At 37.5% G+C, this 22806-nt stretch overlaps 1 protein-coding gene across 3 annotated transcripts in view; it reads left to right on the top strand.

The window, feature by feature from the left end:
- LOC117431948 (leucine-rich repeat-containing protein 4C-like) overlaps positions 1-22806 on the top strand; it is a 575203-nt gene that overhangs the window by 217505 nt on the left and 334892 nt on the right. For 2 of the 3 annotated variants that reach the window (XM_059002177.1, XM_059002178.1), the window contains exon 3: positions 10932-11012. The exons of the other annotated variant lie outside the window; for it this stretch is intronic. The gene's annotated coding sequence lies outside the window, so the exon portion shown is untranslated. The remainder of the gene's footprint in view (positions 1-10931; positions 11013-22806) is intronic. 3 annotated transcript variants of the gene reach the window in all.

Raw genomic sequence — 22806 nt, 5'->3', positions numbered from 1 at the left:
TCCTGGTGTCACGCATTGTCTCTAAGATTATTAATTTGGGATGGAAACCGTTTTTTTTTATCTTTTGAAGGAAGAGAATTCTTCAATGCCTCTTCTTCAATGCTTCCTTTTCTTTCAATATCCTGAAACTTGGAGATGTTATATCTCTGTGAGTGAAGGACATCCCTGGCCGCAGTGATACAGGACAGACCCCAACCTTCCTTTTCAGATGTATTCATTAGCACAGGAATGTTCTTGTTTGAGATGAGAGGTTTTGTTATATCTTATGAACTGGTTGCCTCAGTTTCATTAAACGTTGCATTTACATATGTCACAGGAACTTCATTCATACATACAATCAATATAGGCCATGGTGCCTTATCCTTATTTGTGATAGACCTACATTTTTCTAATTATTTATGTATTAATTTGAATGTTATTAGCCTGGTAAAACTCAGTGATATGCAGTGATTTGCTGGAGTGTCCCAGAGAGGCAGTAAGCAAATACAGTACAATGTCACATATCCAACCTCCTGTGGACTGGGGTATAGGCGGATATGTGAAAAAGTCGGATTTGCGAACATCTATAGAAAAAGCATTTACACATCCATAAATAGGCTAGTGAAGAAAAACAACACGCAAACTGCTTTAAACATGGGGACATGTTTTTGCTTTAAAAGTAAGCAAACGTAAACAAGCTTAATTAGGCTACACAGTGTTGCTATGCGGTTTGCTATAAGCCATCTCCACGCAAAGATATACAGTATATATATTTTTTTAAATACAAAACAAACGGTAAATGTACAGCAACCTGCAACTGATGGTTTCTTTCTTAACTCTAGAAGTCCCTGCCTCCCTGGTTCTGCTAGCCTTCTGTGCAGGGTTTTATCCCTGGACTTTTGCAGATAGGGCAGAATGTCCTGTCTTCCAGCGCAGATGAGGCGTGCTGCCTACCCAAGCACCAGACACACAGCAAGTCTTTGTCCTGTGTGGGAAGGTTCACCCTGCAGGATGTGCAAGGTTGAAAGCCCAACATTGTGCAAGGTATTTTGGCCGAGGGCACTGAGGCACCGAGGCTGTAAGGCACTAAAGCACCTAATGCGCAAAGGGACTGATGCAGTAAGCACTGGGGCGCTGACCTTATCAAAGCACCAATGCACGGGGCTTAAGAGAGCCAAGGGCGTTGAAGCGCTGAGGCGTCGAGACCTTGGGGCAGTGAGTGGGTTAAAAACCGCTGCGCCGGGCTCTGGGGGTACTGAGGTACCAAGGGCACTGTCACACATGCGGCGCAGCGCGAAGCTTGCAGCGGAGTGGAGCACTGTATAATAGTATCTGGGTAGCGTGCAGGCACAGCCGGTGCAGCGCGTATCTTGCAGTGGGGTGGCACAGTCAGTCGAATGTGCATGGGGGCTACTTAACAGTAGGACCAGGTAATACCAGGCCTAATGGAGGAAGCACACTTTTTTTTTTTTTAAACCGCAATGCAGTAACACACACAGACACTCAACAGCAAGAGTGTAAGGGTTTTTTTTTTTTTTTTTTGGGAAGCAGTATTTCAACAGTAATCAGCAATCTCTAGGGGCAGACTAGGCCGAACTCAGCCAATGTGCGCGCCGAGGTAGCCCAGAATCCTCGAATCCACAGCGGGTGCAGCAAAGCTGGATCTCGCTGGAGGATAGTTTTTCTCTCTGATTCTTTTTTTTTTCAAAAGCTGCTCGAGAAAACACAGGCAGCAAGCTGTAAGTTTAGAGAAAGCAGACTACAATCGCCAGATGATGTAAGCTGTTGGAAATATATATTTTTTTATATTTTAAAATGGAGCACCATTGCGCAGCATTAGTTCAGGCTTCAGCTGTCAAGTCCTGATCCGGGGAAGTGGCAAGCTGACTTCCCACAGTAACTACAGAAAACTCGAAGAAAGAGCTCTTTTAAAAGAGTCGATCACACAACTGGAAGAGGTTACTTATACCTACCTTACTTACCTGGTTGTGAGAAGCAAAAGAGAGTGAGGTCTCCCCAGAGGTCTCCACTAACTGTAATTAAATGGCCATAAAAGAATACAAGTTTATTTCTTCTTTTATAATTTAACATGTGTTTTACCCATTTTGAAAACCTTAATCATTTCCCTGAACAGTTTGGTATCTATTATCTACATTATTATAATGAATGACTTGGGGGTGACCATAAAAAGCGACAGTGTTATGAAATGATCTTGTTAATACACCGTGAAAGGGTTTAGTCTCATCCATAAAACCCTCTCCAGGGTGAATGTGGTGACGGGCCTGTTTTACTGTGTGTTTAATATGGTGACAGGCCAGTTTTACTGTGTGTTTAATGGTGAGTCCACTCCACTGCCATGTTTCAAGCCCCTAGTTAATGCTGAACTAAAGGTAAAGAGAATTCAATACACAAACTGTCCCTACCAAAAAAATAACCTACAGTATTTAATTGAACTGCAAAGTTTCACACAGCCTTATAGAGCTTGATTGTGTAATCTAGTATATTTTTTCACTATGTGTGTAAATTGATAACTTTATACTTTGCGTTTGGGTGTTCCAAAAGCATATTTATTTTTCATATTTCCATGGCCAGATTGTCAAGCTTTGAATTCAGTGCTTCCCACAGCAACGACAATGTTTAAACTGTAAAACAAAAAATAATGTACTTTATAAATAATCTGTCATTAAAAATAAATGGTTAATTGTGCTTGGTATAAACAGAAGACATGATTGTTTATCAATGGTAACTCAATTTGTGAGTTAACCACTCACAATCAATAGTGTTACCACTTCAGATGTGTATTCTCTCACTAGTTCTAAAACACCTGTTTTACGTTGGTAAAATAAAAGAGCGGAGGTCTGAACCATGGTGTGTGGGTGTCATCCGGTGAGCAGAGGTCAGAACCATGGTGTGTGGGTGTCATCCTGTGAGTGGAGGTCAGAACCATGGTGTGCAGGTGTCATCCGGTGAGCGGAGGTCAGAACCATGGTGTGCGGGTGTCATCCTGTGAGCGGAGGTCAGAACCATGGTGTGCAGGTGTCATCCTGTGAGAGGAGGTCAGAACCATGGTGTGCGGGTGTCATCCTGTGAGCGGAGGTCAGAACCATGGTGTGCAGGTGTCATCCGGTGAGCGGAGGTCAGAACCTTGGTGTGTGGGTGTCATCCTGTGAGTGGAGGTCTGAACCATGGTGTGCGGGTGTCATCCGGTGAGCAGAGGTCAGAACCATGGTGTGTGGGTGTCATCCTGTGAGTGGAGGTCTGAACCATGGTGTGCGGGTGTCATCCGGTGAGCAGAGGTCAGAACCATGGTGTGTGGGTGTCATCCTGTGAGCGGAGGTCAGAACCATGGTGTGTGGTTCTTCTCGGGCCTTGTTCCTAACCAGAAGCCTGGTCATTCCGAGCTGTCATAGAATGTATTCATGTTTTATGTTATAATAACATTACAGGAATAATAGAACAAATACTTAAAAACACATGGTTTAATGATAACTCTGACAAACATCCCTAAAAGTATATTTGTATATGGAATGTTTTTCTAAATTAAAATGTACGAAAGGATTATTTCAGTTAACCCAGCAGGAGGCGGGTCTCTGTTTTGAATTGAAAATGAATGCATGTACAACGTAGATTACACTGTTATAATGAGTCTTTAATATGAAGCACATCTACAGTAAATTCAAAGGAAATATTTAAATGATGGGTGTGAGTCCTTTGCTCTTCCATTCCCTAACAATAGGGTATTAAACAGTAATTCACATTTAATAGCTAGCATAAAGTCCTCCAGTGATAATTAGGTTAGATGGAACCAAAACGTGTCCTTTTAAGGTAATGGAATGTACTTATGTGTTGAAGTACAGAGCATTCAATATATGAGAAACCCCAGTGATATACATTCCATAATGTATTCCTGGCAGTGTCCGTCAATCGATACAGACGTTGTCTTCTTTCTGTCACTGCATTCTGTGTTTGTGTTCACATCAGTGTTTTATCTGTTCCCACAATTGACATTCAATCAAATCATCAACAACTGTTTATTAGTAATATCTGTAAGCAATAACACCCAACAGGGTGTGCAGCAGTTATGAAATTAGCACACACACACACTGGGTGCATTGTGTGTTACTGCGCTTATAAAAAGCAATTAAAAATTACAAAATTCAGTGTTCATTCTGATTTCAAAATTAGATCATAACTATATGGTAGTACACCAATTTATTTATAATCATGTGGTAGCTAAAAAACAACTAGAATGCTGGAATGTCCATGACATTTCTAATATGCTGGTTTGTCCATGACATTTCTAATAATTTATAAAAGAAAATGCACTCTATATTTTAACAGTGCTGCTATAACTGTAATTTAAATTATTCCCAGTGCATTGGTAAAAGAGTGCCCACCGATTCACAGTTGATGCTGTGATGTAGCAGCGGGCATCTACTGTCTGATAAAACCTGCTAGAGCTGGAAGCTGATTGGCTGATGGTACTGAATTGTTCTGTAATTCCTGTTCATTTACTATTGTGATGGAGGACTAGTCCAGGACTAGACTGCTGCCACCTGAACTGTGTGGACAATTATCCTTTGTTAATGCAGATATATTGAATATAAAAAAAAACAACACTTACATGTAGGTGTGATTGGCGGGTTCTGTCCCGGGTGAGTGTTGTCTCCTGTAAAAGAAAATACAGCCAAGTTTAAACTTTGTTATAGTGCTAGGAATCAGTGTTTATTTTACAGTAAGGGTGCACACCTGCTAGAAAAATGACATTGTGTTCTGTTGCTATTTGGTTTTAAGACAGGGAGATTGATGATGTTGCTTAAAATATTGTTCAAAATAATGACAAAAAATAAATATAATACTTACTGAGTTGCCAGGGATGGAGCTGTTTGGCGGTACAGTACAGTGTTTTTGGAGCTGTTTGGCGGTACAGTACAGTGTTTTTGGAGCTGTTTGGCGGTACAGTACAGTGTTTTTGGAGCTGTTTGGCGGTACAGTACAGTGTTTCGAATTGAAAGAAAGGTTAATATGGTTCAGTCCAGGGCAGGAGCCATGTAGGGGCTGTAAGAATAAATGTAGAGAGATAGAGGGAGAGGATAGTAGATTATCCTGTGGCTCAGTGTGAATAGTGATGGGGTTATAAAAACCTGTTGAGTTGACCAACCAATACACATTGCTATTATTGTTTATTTTGTTTGCTTTACTTGTAAATAATTGTGTTACAACAAGATGGCCGCTTTAATAAATTACCACATTTATTCATATAACTTCAGACCTGCAATAAAACCAGACCATGGCAACAACGCCTTCACAACCATATTGACTGACACGCTTTCAGTCTAAATGCTTTGACCCAGAAGACACTGCTGAGGCGAAATAGCCTTGGAAGTGCAGATGTAACAGTTTTTCTGTAAGGAGTTGCATGAAAACTAAGAACTTTCTTAACCCTAATGTAGTACAAGATACATTATTTTTAAATTAAAATAACTATAACATGTGCTTCTTTCAAAACAGCACATTTAAGACCTATGTAGCTATATCATTTTGTAGTTTATTTGATTACATGAAAATTAAAATATCTAAATTATGTTCATATAGTTTTTTTTTGTCTCAATCCTAAACTTCTAGGTGATGCAAAACTTTTGGTCACAGCTGTAGTTTAGCATGGTTTGTTTTTTTTAATATGCATTACCATAACTTTCTGGGTTTTACAATGCTTACTTATGCTTTACTTGCCTTCACTGTGCTTTATTACACTTTGCTACTCTTTTACTATGGAAAACGTTTATAAGGCTACTGATAAACTTGACTATAAATGCAACATCATACCTGAATAAAGCAAAGAGAAAACCTTGAGAAAAAACTCAGAAACACACAATGGCTGTCCTGTTTAACTGACATTACCTATAGTAATGTTCTCAGAAACTTACCAGCTGTGACATGACAAGGAACCACTGTTAGTCATCTCTGTTGGCTGCCTTTTAGGAGCTGTATGTACCCAGGACTTAATTTATCATTTGAGATTCAGTTCAGCAGTAACACTATAGGATACATTTATATGCATTAAATTGAGCTATAAGGCAGCCATTTATGTTATTATTAGACCATACCTGTTTTTCATCATTTATAACACAAACACAAAACACTTTTCAAGATGTTCCTTTTCATATTCTTGGTACCTTTTCATATTTTTGTCACCTAAATGGCAGCGGTATTTAGATATAATTCTAGCTAATACAATAATTTCATAAATCATACCCATTTTGTACTTCTATTAGCAACATAGGTTTCAATGTACAGTTTTTAAAGAAATACATTTTATAGCAATATTTATTTTCATTTTAAAACAGACATCCGGTACTACACTAAGTTTTCAGTTTGCTTGCCTCACCTTCCAGGAAGTCTGTTACTCCCTTATCTCCTTGGTCTTCTGGGTCAAAGCATTTTAGTGGCTGAAAGTATGCCAGTCAATAGGGGAAGCAGATGATTGGTTATTGATAGGAAAGAAGCCAGTGAAGGGGTGGCGGCAGTTTCACCCTCCAGGTGAAATCCCAACGATTTAAAAAGCATGGCTTACAAACAGAGATTTATTGAACAAAGCATGGTTCCAGACATCATGTTTAAAAATAAAATGCACATTTTTGGAAAATGTATGGAATTTTAAGATACATTCAGTAGTTGCAATAAATCCTTTTAACATCAAAAGAATTATCAGGCAATTTATTATTATACTTTTTTAAAAAAAAATTTGCTTTACCAGTAAAATCCCTTACCATGTTGTATATTATTTTACATACGCCATCCCCTGGCCACAGCAGTCAACTCCTTAAAGGGTTACAATGCTGTCGACTCTTATAGTGATTTCCTAAGCATATATGGATGTACCTGTCTCTCTGTTAAAGTGAATGTAAGTAATAATCCCTGATTAAATGGCAATACCCCATGCTAGTTGAATGGACAAAACAAAAAGGCACAACGTACATTCAAATTAGAACACTTCCGACTATATAAAAAAGAAATAGAAAGGACTTGAGTTTTTAACAACTGAAAAGAATATGCGCGCGTCCGCATCAGGTGTCCCTTTGCATTGTAATACTGTAATAATAAAAAATACTATATTTTAACAGGAGTAACTACTAGCTGAACTATGGTTGTTCATTACTGTTAACATTTTACGTCCAAAAGCAAAGCAAAACATTTTAATTAATTTCACAAATCCTGACTAATTTAACTATTGTACACAATTCTGATTTTTATATGATATTGCCATATAATCCAAAGACAACATGGTTTGAAACAAAAGAAGGTAATCGGCAGATTTAATAGATTTAAAACCAAAAAAAACGTATTGCCTTAATTTTTTAATCAAGAAAATGTGAATACAATATACCTATTTCTGTTACAAGCAGGTGCAGAATCGTCCCTGAATACAGATTCCCTGTAACAACCCAGTGTAGAATCATCTGTGAATACAGATTCCCTGTAACAACCCAATGCAGAATTATCCCTGAAGACAGATTTCCTTTAACAGCCTGGTGTAGAATCATTCCTGAAGACAGATTCCCTATTACAACCCAGTGCAGAATCATCGCTGAATACAGATTCCCTATTACAGTGCAGAATCATCCCTGAAGACAGGTTCCCTGTTACAACCCAGTGCAGAATCATCCCTGAATACAGATTCCCTGTTACAACCCAGTGCAGAATCATCCCTGAAGACAAATTTCCTGTTACAACCCAGTGCAGAATCATCCCTGAATACAGATTCCCTGTTACAACCCAGTGCAGAATCATCCCTGAAGACAAATTTCCTGTTACAACCCAGTGCAGAATCATCCCTGAATACAGATTCCCTGTTACAACCCAGTGCAGAATCATCCCTGAATACAGATTCCCTGTTACAGTGCAGAATCATCCCTGAAGACAGATTCCCTGTTACAACCCAGTGAAGAATCATCCCTGAATACAGATTCCCTGTTACAACCCAGTGCAGAATCATCCCTGAATACAGATTCCCTGTTACAGTGCAGAATCATCCCTGAAGACAGATTCCCTGTAACAGTGCAGAATCATCCCTAAATACAGATTCTCTGTTACAACCCATTGCAGAATCATCCCTGAATACAGATTTCCTGTAACAGTGCAGAATCATCCCTGAATACAGTTTTCCTTTAACAGCCTGGTGTAGAATCATCCTTGAATATAGATTCCCTGTTACAACCCAGTGCAGAATCATCCCTGAATACAGATTTCCTATAACAGTGCAAAATCATCCCTGAATACAGATTCCCTGTTACAACCCAGTGCAGAATCATCCCTGAATACAGATTCCCTGTTACAACCCAGTGCAGAATCATCCCTGAATACAGATTCCCTGTTACAACCCAGTGCAGAATCATCCCTGAATACGGATTCCCTGTAACAGTGCAGAATCATCCCTGAAGACATTTAAAAACGATTTAAAAAGCATGGCTTACAAACAGAGATTTATTGAACAAAGCATGGTTCCAGACATCATGTTTAAAAATAAAATGCACATTTTTGGAAAATGTATGGAATTTTAAGATACATTCAGTAGTTGCAATAAATCCTTTTAACATCAAAAGAATTATCAGGCAATTTATTATTATACTTTTTTAAAAAAAAATTTGCTTTACCAGTAAAATCCCTTACCATGTTGTATATTATTTTACATACGCCATCCCCTGGCCACAGCAGTCAACTCCTTAAAGGGTTACAATGCTGTCGACTCTTATAGTGATTTCCTAAGCATATATGGATGTACCTGTCTCTCTGTTAAAGTGAATGTAAGTAATAATCCCTGATTAAATGGCAATACCCCATGCTAGTTGAATGGACAAAACAAAAAGGCACAACGTACATTCAAATTAGAACACTTCCGACTATATAAAAAAGAAATAGAAAGGACTTGAGTTTTTAACAACTGAAAAGAATATGCGCGCGTCCGCATCAGGTGTCCCTTTGCATTGTAATACTGTAATAATAAAAAATACTATATTTTAACAGGAGTAACTACTAGCTGAACTATGGTTGTTCATTACTGTTAACATTTTACGTCCAAAAGCAAAGCAAAACATTTTAATTAATTTCACAAATCCTGACTAATTTAACTATTGTACACAATTCTGATTTTTATATGATATTGCCATATAATCCAAAGACAACATGGTTTGAAACAAAAGAAGGTAATCGGCAGATTTAATAGATTTAAAACCAAAAAAAACGTATTGCCTTAATTTTTTAATCAAGAAAATGTGAATACAATATACCTATTTCTGTTACAAGCAGGTGCAGAATCGTCCCTGAATACAGATTCCCTGTAACAACCCAGTGTAGAATCATCTGTGAATACAGATTCCCTGTAACAACCCAATGCAGAATTATCCCTGAAGACAGATTTCCTTTAACAGCCTGGTGTAGAATCATTCCTGAAGACAGATTCCCTATTACAACCCAGTGCAGAATCATCGCTGAATACAGATTCCCTGTTACAGTGCAGAATCATCCCTGAAGACAGGTTCCCTGTTACAACCCAGTGCAGAATCATCCCTGAATACAGATTCCCTGTTACAACCCAGTGCAGAATCATCCCTGAAGACAAATTTCCTGTTACAACCCAGTGCAGAATCATCCCTGAATACAGATTCCCTGTTACAACCCAGTGCAGAATCATCCCTGAATACAGATTCCCTGTTACAGTGCAGAATCATCCCTGAAGACAGATTCCCTGTTACAACCCAGTGAAGAATCATCCCTGAATACAGATTCCCTGTTACAACCCAGTGCAGAATCATCCCTGAATACAGATTCCCTGTTACAGTGCAGAATCATCTCTGAAGACAGATTCCCTGTAACAGTGCAGAATCATCCCTAAATACAGATTCTCTGTTACAACCCATTGCAGAATCATCCCTGAATACAGATTTCCTGTAACAGTGCAGAATCATCCCTGAATACAGTTTTCCTTTAACAGCCTGGTGTAGAATCATCCCTGAATATAGATTCCCTGTTACAACCCAGTGCAGAATCATCCCTGAATACAGATTTCCTATAACAGTGCAAAATCATCCCTGAATACAGATTCCCTGTTACAACCCAGTGCAGAATCATCCCTGAATACAGATTTCCTATAACAGTGCAAAATCATCCCTGAATACAGATTCCCTGTTACAACCCAGTGCAGAATCATCCCTGAATACAGATTCCCTGTTACAACCCAGTGCAGAATCATCCCTGAATACGGATTCCCTGTAACAGTGCAGAATCATCCCTGAAGACAGATTTCCTGTTACAACCCAGTGCAGAATCATCCCTGAATACAGTTTTCCATTAACAGCCTGGTGTAGACTCATCCCTGAATACAGATTTCCCTGTTGCAGCCTCTTTGGTACCTATTAATTATTGCATTCCTACAGTATTAGTGCCAGAGGCATTTTTGATGCTACTCAATCTATTGGTATAAATACTTGTCACAAACTGCGAGGGAGAAAGTCTGAACCAGTGTGGAATCAAAGCCTGTCACTTGCAATAATATTTTGTGACTTGCAAAATGTTTGTATAAAAAATCTTGGAGTTCAAAATGTACATCCAGGGTGCATAGTGTATGCAACTCAGTACCTAGTGCTTCCTAGCCCAGTCCAGCCCAACGAAGCAGTTAGTGTAGTCTTTAACATGCAATACCTACTTTATACCACATGTGTCAGCCTCATACAGACAATTACTACATGTTTTCCCTAACACCCCTTATGAAAGTTTCCCATACTAAAAGAGCAGCAACATGAAATAAGCACAGTGAAAGCATAGAGGTATTGTAAAGCATGGTACAACCATGGGAAAAGCATGGGAAGGCTGCAAAGTTACTGTGCAATTTTACTGTGGTAAGCTTTGTAAGGGACACTACAATATTAGAATACTATTATTCTCTAAATAACCAGGAATTTTTGAAATCTGAGACAGCTCTTTGGATACAAAGTGGATTAAATTTCTTCATGGTGCAACTATCACCCCATGTGCATGTGAGTACATGTATGACATACTTTATACCCACTACATGTGTATTTGAATATATCATTGTTTTGTGTTTCTTTGACATCTAGATGTCTGTTCCTAACCCTCACTATTACCTGTTCTGCTGTCATAAATATTTGTCATGTTTATTACAGTCACCGTATTCTTGGGGCTGTAGCTGAGCAAGATTGTATTGAGGCTTGTATACAGATGACTCCTCAGGGTGCACTTGAGGGTGTGCACAGGGCATTTATTCACCCATCAAACAGAGACCTTGTCAGAGATTTTCCATTGCAAACCTTTAACAAAATTGCTGTTTCAGTGTGGAGTAGTCCACAGACCGAAGGTATTCCTTTTTTAAAAACAACGAAGGAAGACGCATTCAGTTGATTATTTTACTGTGTGAGTTTTTCAATGTGCTCTTGTGGGTTGCTTTTTACTGAGCTGTTTTTTAATGGTTAGTGTCAGTGCTTTCTTATTGACTGGTATCTTTACCTTCTCCCATCACAAGTAGTTTCATTCTTGATCACTGTGGCTTCTGTTTTTTACATTTAACAAACTGCTCATTTCCTTGTGATTTCTGGGGAGTGTGTAGTCCAACAACATTTATACTATCAATGGTATGAACTGCTGAAACTACTCCAGCATGCGCAAGGGTTTCACTGCACTTGTCATGTATAGGATTTGCTTACCTTACAGCTAATTTGGTTAGATTTTTCCTGCCTGTCAGTTACATCTGTTTGGATTTGTTTTTTTCTGCTCCATGTTGGATGTCTGCTCCATGTTGGATGTAGTGTGTTGCTAGGCAGGTATTCAGCTGTTGACCAATGTGTTTTTATTAGTTGCAGTGTTTTTGTAGACCAGCCACGCAGCTGGAATTCTATATGCAGGAAACTGTAACATTCACATTTCAGTATGTCTATATTTGTGGTGAAAATAACAAGTAGTTTCAGCTTTAACTGAATAAGCATCATCCTTCCTAATTCATTTTCTGTGAAATAAATTATAATACCCAAACCACAGGTTCTATTAAACTTGTGAAGTCAGAAGGCAATTCTGCTGAGTGATGTAAGAGGGCAATAGTTCTTTGATATGTACTGTAAATTTTCAAGTTAATCTTAATTCCTTCATAGATAACAACTGGAGTCAGATGTTTGAAAGTGAATTTTTTGTTGTTGTTTTTCTTATTTAGGCACATGCAGTGTCTCGGATACTTTGCAATTTATAACAACACCGTTTGGTTTATTCAGAATGCTGCGTACTCTGTACATTGTTGTATCTAAAATAGGGCCATTGGTTGGGTAATCCTGGAACATATAAGAATATTTCATTTTCTGTGTCTGAATGTTACAGATGTGAATTACCTATGTAAACATGTATAAATAACAACACATTCAGAAACTATTTATTTTGAAGCTAATGTAAGTTTGGGTTATTGTAGTTAGATTCCACACTACTGTGTTTCACTAATGAAATGTGTTTTTGTTTATTTTTCATATCCATTCTTTACCCATGTGTATTGTCCCGTTGAATTAGTGTATTTTTTGCTGCTATTTTGCGAGGACCCTTATCTACAAAGCAAGCCACCACATGATAGCTGAGACCCGGGTTAAATGTACTGCTGGTCTACCTTGGCAGAGCAGGCTTCCACATAGTTCAGTGGTCAGAGTAACTGGATAGAAGACCTGGCTGTACTGTTTGTCTGCACCCTATATTTTGTGAATAAGCAGAAAGAAATATAACCATTACAACACAAACCTGTTGAAGAGACATTTCATTTGAGCTATCAGATACATAAGCTGTGGTTATTACTGTCCTAGTGAGCTTCAAGCCATGTTTTTAAATATGTTCTACAGACAAACCTAACCTACAGAAGCGTTGCTACCACATCAGATAATAAGTACATTTATAACCCCAGTGTACAATTGTCCTGAGGTTTCTCTCATTCCTATGTGAAACCCATAGGATTATTCAGGTAAGAGGTGAGATTAAAAAATATGTTGGCTAGGGATAAACACTTGAATAGGTTTCTCTGTGCTCTGCATTAATAATGTGTGTTAACGTCCATGACAGACAGGAGGTCTTTCTGCCTTTGAACCTGTCAGCTACAATTCCCTCATCTTTCATAATCACAAGGAAAGGCAGCAAAGAACAGTAATACATGATAAGGGTTCGAGCGCGGAATGACTCCACTAGGCTGCAGCGATGAGCTGGATCCTCTGGCAGAGTGAATCTCATTGGGTTGGGGGGAGCTGCTGCAGAGGAGGCTGTGTTAAAGAAACAGGCTTGTAACTAGGAGGTCCCCGGTTCAAATCCCACCTCAATCACTGACTCATTGTGTGACCCTGAGCAAGTCACTTAACCTCCTTGTGCTCCGTCTTTCGGGTGAGATGTAATTGTAAGTGACTCAACAGCTGATGCATAGTTCACACACCCTAGTCTCTGTAAGTTGCCTTGGATAAAGGCGTCTGCTAAATAAACAAATAATAATATGTTTAATCACTGTTCCAAATCAATGCCCCCCAAAATATGTAAATACAGTATTTGTGAATTAACTTTTTTCTGCTTGTTGAAAGAAAATCTCTATTCTTGTACACGCCCTCTGAATGTTGTCTGTCAGTGTAGACTTATTCTGCTTCTTTGCTGTCCTATCTATTTAAATTTAGTAAAGCAAATAAAGTTAAAACAAAAAAATCAAGAAAAGTGTTTGCTGTCAGCGGCAATACAGTAACCACAATAACAACAAGTCTCTGGTTTGAATGACGAGTTGAAGAAATCAAACAACTGGATGAAGTCTGATTACTGTCAGCAACTCTATTTCAACATGTTTATTTCAGAGTAACAGGCACACTACTCTCTACTCTAACAAAAGCCAGAAGGAGGATTTGAATAAACTGTATGAACACACACTATGAAAAAGTTACTGAACAAACAGCACCATCAGCATTAACACACAGACAACAAAATATTTTAATTACTAAAACTTTTTTTTTATTTATTTTGTTAATAAATGTTAAGACCTAATAGTGACTTAAATACTAAAACTTACACAAATACACGAACATGCACACAAATCCTAAGTAAAAAAAGTCAGCTATATTTTTTAGAAACAGTTCACAAACCATGTTTGCTTTTCTGTACGAAGTACCTGAACTGAAGAACAGCTCCATGTAAGTAGAAGCTTTTTTTTTTTACTATTGAGGTATTATTTGAAATACCCATAAAGCATCCACCACTGGGATAATGAAGCCTGAGTGAAGGCTACCAGACCACAGATGGAATTCTGAGCAAACCTATTACTCATGGAATAAGGAGGAAAACGTGTGTATTCATTACCAACAAAAACTAGCAAAACGAAAAAAACGAACAGAAAAACTTTAAATGTTAAAGCATTTTTAACGTATCAATTTTCTAATAACAATATAACCCTCGTAAGAGGGCTTAACCATCTGGTAAGGCCCTTCTCATTATGTTAAATGCCCTAGCCTTTGGCTCGTGACATTCAAAGACCTGTGTAATAATCATTATGTAGATCAGTTCAAAGACCTAAGTAGATAGTGTAATAATCATTATGTAATTCAGTTCAAAGACCTAAGTAGATGGTGTAATAACAATTATGTAGATCAGTTCAAAGACCTAAGTAGATGGTGTAATAATCATTATGTAATTCAGTTCAAAGACCTAAGTAGATGGTGTAATAATTGTTATGTAATTCAGTTCAAAGACCTAAGTAGATGGTGTAATAATCATTATGTAATTCAATTCAAAGACCTAAGTAGATGGTGTTATAATCATTATGTAGATCTCAAAGACCTAAGTAGATGGTGTAATATTATGTAGATCAGTTCAAAGACCTAAGTAGATGGTGTAATAATTATTATGTAGATCAGTTCAAAGACCTAAGTAGATGGTGTAATAATCATTATGTAGATCAGTTCAAAGACCTTAGATGGTTTAATATTATGTAGATCAGTTCAAAGACCTAAGTAGATGGTGTAATAATTATTATGTAGATCAGTTCAAAGACCTAAGTAGATGGTGTAATAATCATTATGTAGATCAGTTCAAAGACCTAAGTAGATGGTGTAATAATCATTATGTAATTCAGTTCAAAGACCTTAGATGGTTTAATATTATGTAGATCAGTTCAAAGACCTAAGTAGATGGTGTAATAATCACTATGTAGATCAGTTCAAAGACATAAGTAGATGGTGTAATAATCATTATGTAGATCAGTTCAAAGACCTAAGTAGATGGTGTAATAATCATTATGTAATTCAGTTCAAAGACCTAAGTAGATGGTGTAATAATCATTATGTAGATCAGTTCAAAGACCTAAGTAGATGGTGTAATAATTATTATGTAGATCAGTTCAAAGACCTAAGTAGATGGTGTAATAATTATTATGTAGATCAGTTCAAAGACCTAAGTAGATGGTGTAATAATCATTATGTAATTCAGTTCAAATGAAAGGCTCTTGAACTCTGCAGCAGCTCCACAGAATTGATGTGATGTCTGTTAATATAACAGTTAGATGTTTAATTATGCTGTGTAACCAAACTATATAATTTTATTGTTATAATTCCATGTACAGTGTATGACTGATTGATTGATGGAGTTGGAGGGGAAGAAATACACCGTACATAAATATTGTAGGTCAAAGTCACTTAAGCCCCTTTCACACTGGCGCTCCTACCCAAGCCCCGACCTGGGTTCTGGCTAGCCGGGTCACAATCCCATCCCATGACCCTATCTCGACCCGGGTCGCCAGTGACTCACCTCAGGATATGCGTCGACAAAATACATGATGGGCACTTATAAGCGGAGGAAGTAACAAATGGCCAATCAGCATGAAGGTTTCACTTCCTCAAGGAACTTGCCAGCCATTTCTGTTTATTCATGGTTTATTGATTGAGACACACCACGAGCCAGATTGCAGCAGGGATGGCATGGAGTGACTAAGAAACATTTGCTTTACTCAGCATTTGGGACAATGATTCAATCCAGAAAAGCTTGGATGAAAGCGTCCTTAACAAGCACGTCTTCCAAACAATTTGTGAGAGGTTGGCTGCAGCTAGATTTCACAGAACACCAGTCCAGTGCAGAGACACATTAAAAACAGATGAACGCGTGGTCCTGTGAACATTACTGCTTCGGGGCATTGCATACTCACACTGTGTACATAGGTCAACCTTGCTTCTTCAAAAAGCAGTGTAAAAATGCATAGCTGACCCACATGGCAGCATGCCAGTGTGAAAGGGACTATAGAGAGGAGTGGATCTTGAGGTAAACCAAATAGTGTGCAGCATGGCTCAGTGGTCAGAGGCTTGACAACTGGGTGGTGCACACCCAGGGTAAAGCATATGCTGCAGCAGGTGTAGTTAGTGGCTCAATAGAAGGCACTCTTCTCTACTAGAACGAGCTCATCCATTCTCAGCTTCATGGTTGCTTGTGTGTTGGGAGTGTTTCCAAGATGGTGGTGTTATGAAATTTAACATTGTGGCTTATTTTCTTACTTGTTTTAGTTGAATTCTTTAAAAAACAGCAAGGAGCATGGACAAATATTATATATCTCTCCTACATTCATTATTTTGAGAGTATAGTATAGACTCATTAGCTGGTTATTAATCATGAGTTTGGCATGAATATTTCCCATTATAAAATGTGGATGATGGTGTCTTAAAGCTTATAATTGCTGGATTGCATAATTATATATTGCTAATATATAATAGTGAATGTGTTGTTCTTACACTGTTACATTCAATTTGCACAACTGGATTACAGTATTAAATTGTGCACGTTAATAGAGAATTAGGTCGGGGGTGGAAAAAAAACACGATAATATTGAAATGTACACAGTAAAATCACACTCGTAGGATTAAATTGTCATTTTAAATTGCACTGAAATATTTAAATTGGACAATCAGATGGTTGTTATTTGGGACTGGCTTTGACATCTATATTAATATGAGAATCTGGGTTACTTGATGCTTTTACTGCTGTACGCGGTTGGTTCACAAACATTTCTTAGAACGTCTTGGTCTCAGGTTTCTTGAACATGAAACTGAGATAGGTGGCTTTTTGCAAAATAAATACCTCGATTGGGATTCACTAATGATTTATCAAACTGTTAATACCCCAAAATCTTAAACCTCATGTTTCTCCTTTATTGATTGTATACCACTGCATTCACTGCTTCACCACGGGAAACACAGATTGACACTACAAATATTGTATCATCAAAACATACTAAATTGGACAAGTATATACAGACATTATTGATTATTCTACTACTGATGGTTTCTGGTAATGTGCAGCCGAATCTTGGGCCAGATGTTGTATTACAGAGTTTGCAAGTAGACATGGACTGGGATTTCTGCATGTAGCAGGGCGGTAGTAAGCCCTGCTTATTGATATGTGTTTGTTTGTTTTATTTTCAGAACGAGGGTTCCCCCTCCGCCCCTGTGTTATTTTGTGTTTGTTTATTTTGATGATTTATTGTATTTATGTCGGCGAGCGCCGTATGTTTTACTGTTTTGTATTTTGTTTAGCGTGGATGGGTAGCCCCATCCACAACATAATTAAAACTTGTGCAGAAGGTGGCCATCTCCCGAATTAATTAAGTGATTTGATTTGTTGCTAATCGGGAGATGGTCACCTGTTATAAAAAGCCTGCAGCTCTCCAACTCAGGTGGGTGTTTTAGAGGAGTGTATGAGAGAGAGCGATGAGAGCAAGAGCGAAAACAAAAATGAAACTAAAACGAAAGTGAAGGTAAAAGGATCAGTGACAGCTATTTGCCCAGCCTGACCTTTGTTTATATATTTTGTGTTTGTGATTTGTTTTTGTTTGAACCTTTTATTTCGCTCTTTGAGCAAAGTGTTTTTCTGTTTAAATATTTTATTTATTTTTTAATTAAAACGGCGCAAGCCTTTTTGAACTGCAGTATCTGGTGTCAGTTGTCCTTCCTGCTTCTGCCGTGACGTCACCGCTCAGCCACCCTGTCACACTGCACATAAATGCAAGGAGCCTTATTTCCAAAATGGACAGTAAATGCTTGGGTATTAACAGCTGACCCTGATGTAATAACATAGCATAGACCTCAACCCAGCTATATTTCACAGGTGCCAAAAATAAATCTTAGTAATTGAATGGAAATTGTCCTCAAAAGTCAAAGCAAGATCGAAAAGAGTTCACAGATTCCTTGCATTTGACGCAGGAACCAAAAGACTGCCATCGAAAAGACTAACAAGGGAGGGAGCCGTGCCACGGTGAAGCCATGGACTGAAAAGTAAAACCTCAGGTCTGCATGAATTTAATTTAAGATAATTGTGAAAGATCCAGGTCTGTACCCAGGGTTAGAAACTAACACAATTGTGGTACTAAGGACTAGAACCTTTTGAAACTTGCTAGTCCTGATGTAAACTTATAATTCCAGATGTGAAGTTCCTGAGTCGGAATCAATAACAGCTGTTGGGGTCCTTAAAATATTAAGCTTACATTTTATTTTCCCAAAAAACTGAACACTTATAAATTTAGATTGTATTGTATTAAAAAAAAAACAGATACAAGAAACATTAATGCAGATACATTGATTGGGTTTCTGCATCTGCCTTCCTCGCATTACGAACCCTAATAAAGTCTGTATGGACAATACCGTTGACAGTATACTTTACGTAGCATATCACTGCCTCAGTATTGGAACTTTCTGTAGAAACGTTCCAGATAACCGACAAATATTTAGCAGTTGAAATTCTGGTTAACTGGGCTGGATGCTGGGTCCTCGCAATAGCGTGTATACACACCTATGCCTGTTTAGAATTTCTATAGGTTTTCCCCACATTTAATCCTTTTGCCTCATCCAGGTCACACATCCATTCAAAATCAGAATACGGTCGTGCTGTTTTGCAAGGTCATGAGCTGTTCTAAAAGCACTTTTAGTTTTCAAATCACAGAGGTGTTCATGGTGTGTAGTAATTGTCATGCTTTTGAAGTGCCTTGCTTGGCAGTCTTTGCCTTCACCAGTTTCACAGTTATAATGATTACTTGATTTTTCATGTGCTTTAAAGCCAACTATTTTAAAGGCAGACGACCCAGTCACAAATGTGCCGCTCTGGATTTTGTTACATTGGACACAAACCTTGCAGTACATCTTATTTTCTGAAGGCATAGACTTACTGCAGCCAGTCAAATTGTGAAAGCCAGGTTACTTGGGGCACACCGCAGCACCCCTCTGTACAGCTGGAGAAGAAAGAACCCATAGGACAAGCATTCTGAATTATCTTTATATGGTAGACTGGGATAGGATCTCATTCATTCCAGCTGTTGAAGACACTTGGTCATTTTTTCAACAATATTTTTCGTTTTGTTGTTGGAAAACATTGCTCTTTAATTAGATAACCAAATTGAAACCACTGAAAACTTGAAGATTCCTTCTAAGTTTGGGAAAACTATAAAAATGCTAATTGGAAATAATCAGCTTTTTCAAAACAAATTCATTTTGAAGAAAATCTAACAAGCACAAATACTGATCTTGTTTAATCAATATTTTGCAAAGGCAGGGTTTGTATTTAATAAACAAATATAAATCTAGCTCTTTAAATTGTTCTTTATAGTGCAATAATTCTATTCCATTAGATGCAGTTTGTCCTCCACAATTTAATTTTGGAGTTATGGTCCTTACTTAATAAAAGTTGCTGCTGATATTATAGCGAAACCTTTCTTGTTTATATTTAATGCATCCATTTTGACAAATGCCTCAAATATGGAAATATGAATTTGATACACCATTAGTGGAGATGATTGTGATTTGAATAACTACAGACCTATTTCCAATGGGTCTGTTTTGGTTAAGGTCCTAGTTAATGTACAGTTAAATCACTATTTCAATTCTGATAACACTCCGTGAAATGCAGTCTGGTTTTAGATTTAATCATGGCACAGTGACAGCAATCTTAAAGGTTATGGATGATACAGCATTAGCCTGTCCTTGGATAAAAATGAAGAATGTGCATCTGTGTTCATTGTCCTTTTTAAAGGTTTTGACACAATGGATCCAGGGTTTCTGACTCAAAGACTTGTGGAAATTAGTATAGTTGAGAAAACATTGGGTGATTTAATAATAAATAAATAAATAAAACACCCCACAGACATAGAAATACAATTGTCTACAGTTAACAAACAGCTTTCTAACCCATTCCATCTTTCCAAGGGGAGCTAGACAGGGTTGCCCTCTGTCACCTTTACTTGTTGCTTTGTCAATGGCATCACTGGCGGTTCTGTTCCAGTTAGATCACACCCAGGACTCACTGGGATTCAGGTAGTGGGGTGCACCATGTTATTTGTTCCAGTTAGATCACACCCAGGACTCACTGGGATTCAGATAGTGGGGTGCACCATGTTATCTCATTGTATGCCTATGATGTACTGTTGTATCTTTCAGACCTGCATCTTCACTGACTGCTTTGCTGGACCTTTTGCATATGGTTGGTAGGTTTTGCTCTGTTTCTGACTTTAAAGTGAATTAGACCAAAACAGAAAAACTGTTTTGATTTGAAACTTTTCTTAAACGCCAAAAAAACTAAATCAATGGTGTTTACAAAAAATAAATCTCTTTATATATTCCATTTTAAATAAAAAAATGCTGAAAGGTTCCTGCATTGAACCAGAAAATAATTACAGATACTTGGGTTAGTTAGTAATTTGTATTTTACAAAATATATCAATATATTCTAAAAAAAAAAAAAAAAAAAAGAAAGATTTTGAGTACATTTTGAGGACAATGGTGACATTATTTATAGAGTATCTACTACTACTTAAGAATGTTGGGTCATTTGTATCATTCTCCATTGAGATTTCTAACCATTTGGGTTATTCTGTTCATCATTGTGATGTTGATGTGATGTGATGGTCTGACTTTATTTTCACGAACATTGACACACTGGTACATAATTGTTTATATGGCTATCTTTGGCAAAATCCCAAATTACCTTAATAAATGGTTAATTATCTCAAGTAGTGCTTATAATCTGAGATCTCAGCCTGGTCCAAGTCTCTCTGTTCCTAAAGAGATCATCGCTGAAGAGATCATCCCGCATTTCTAATAGAAAGAGAAACGATGCTTTCTTTCATAACAGTAAACAACATGCAGATTACAGGATTCCTCTCGTCTTTACTTATCACCCTACCAACAGAGAAATACATAACATTGTGCAAAGAAACTTAACATTTTACAGCAAGACCTTTCTACAGTGCCTGTTTCCAAGACTTGAAAAATATCACCTTTACCTCACTGTCCTCCCTCTCTCAATGATTATATTTGTGTTACTCCTCTTGAACCTTCATGTATCCCCTCTATATTATTTATGACCCAGCGGTTTTCAGTAGGTGGTGGTGCTGTGCTGCAGTTTCTCTTTGAATGGAACTGTTCTTGCCGTGGTAGGCAACAAACTCCAGTGTGCCAAGAGAACTTCTTACTTTTATTGCAAACAGACTCTTGCTGTCAGGTTTTATGCCCCTGGCTGCTTTCTGACCTGTTTTAGAAATAGCCAACCATTTTAATTAAGAAGTTGGGTAAAATCCAGCTTTGTGAAGTGTTTGATTGCTATCTTAGCTTGGGCCAGAGGGACAGGTAAGACCCACTGAAGGCAGCAGATTAAAATGAATAAATCCCATTCTGCTAAAAAATAGGGACCTATTTTTATTAATTATACATTTAAAAATATATATATCACACCACTAGACTCCACAGAACTCTACACACATATGTATGTGTGCATATAAAGCAACAGTATACTCTGAATGGGCACTCGGAACAGTACATTTTGTCCACATTAAGCAGCAGAAAGCATATAAATATATATATATTTTTTATAAAATTTAAACTATGCAACCTTTTCACTTTGAAATACAAGTGCATACATAATTCATCTTTTCTTTTTCATTCTGTTATAAACACAAATAGACAGACTCTGCAAACATAAGAGTAATCAAAAGATTTTAAAAGATTATTTTTGTTGTTCCACAGTCGTGGCACTGTGTGCTCAGTTGGCATGAACAATACAATTTCCATATAAACGTAGCTTTAGCATCCTCCTTTGCAGTATTCTGGATAGCAGTAACACATACAAATTATGACAGGTTTTTTTTAGCAGTGCTCAACACACAAATGAATGTAAATGAAGGGGAAAAGAATACATGTTTTTTCTAAAGGGATTGTAGCTAACCAATTAACTCCATGTTTATTCCATTTGTTATATAAGTCTCAAATATTATAGTAAATTTGTATTTTTTATTTAAAACATGATACAAGATGGTTACAGAAACATCGCTTCAGTGTCTTCTTTTCTGTCATTAACTAACTAGCTGCTTCCCCTATTGACTGACATGCTTTCAGACAGTAACATGCTTTGTTTCAGAAGACGCTGTGGAGGCAAAATGACCCAGGAAGTGCAAGTGTAACAGATAATTCAAGAATAAGGCATACAAAACTGAGAGCTTCCTTTAACTTAAAATAGTGCCAGATAACATGTTTTACAGTGAAAATGTTTATTTTAAAACTGTACATCTGAGACCTATTTAGCTAATGGGGGTGAACAACAGGTAATAGTCATGACATTATTGTTATTTGATCAACAAGATTATTCTAGACCAACAATGTATAAAAACAAATTTACAAAAATCATGATACAGCTATATTAGAATCAACCTAAAAAAGTCACAGAATAACAAAAAAATAGATTACAGTGATCCTTGGCTTCATTAATGCGGTGCCAGTATCAGAGAGCTGCTAATGAAGTTTAATA

Source organism: Acipenser ruthenus, chromosome 27 (assembly GCF_902713425.1).
Source record: "Acipenser ruthenus chromosome 27, fAciRut3.2 maternal haplotype, whole genome shotgun sequence".
In the NCBI taxonomy this organism is placed as follows: Eukaryota; Metazoa; Chordata; class Actinopteri; order Acipenseriformes; family Acipenseridae; genus Acipenser; species Acipenser ruthenus.
This window is presented reverse-complemented; position numbering and strand designations above follow the sequence as displayed.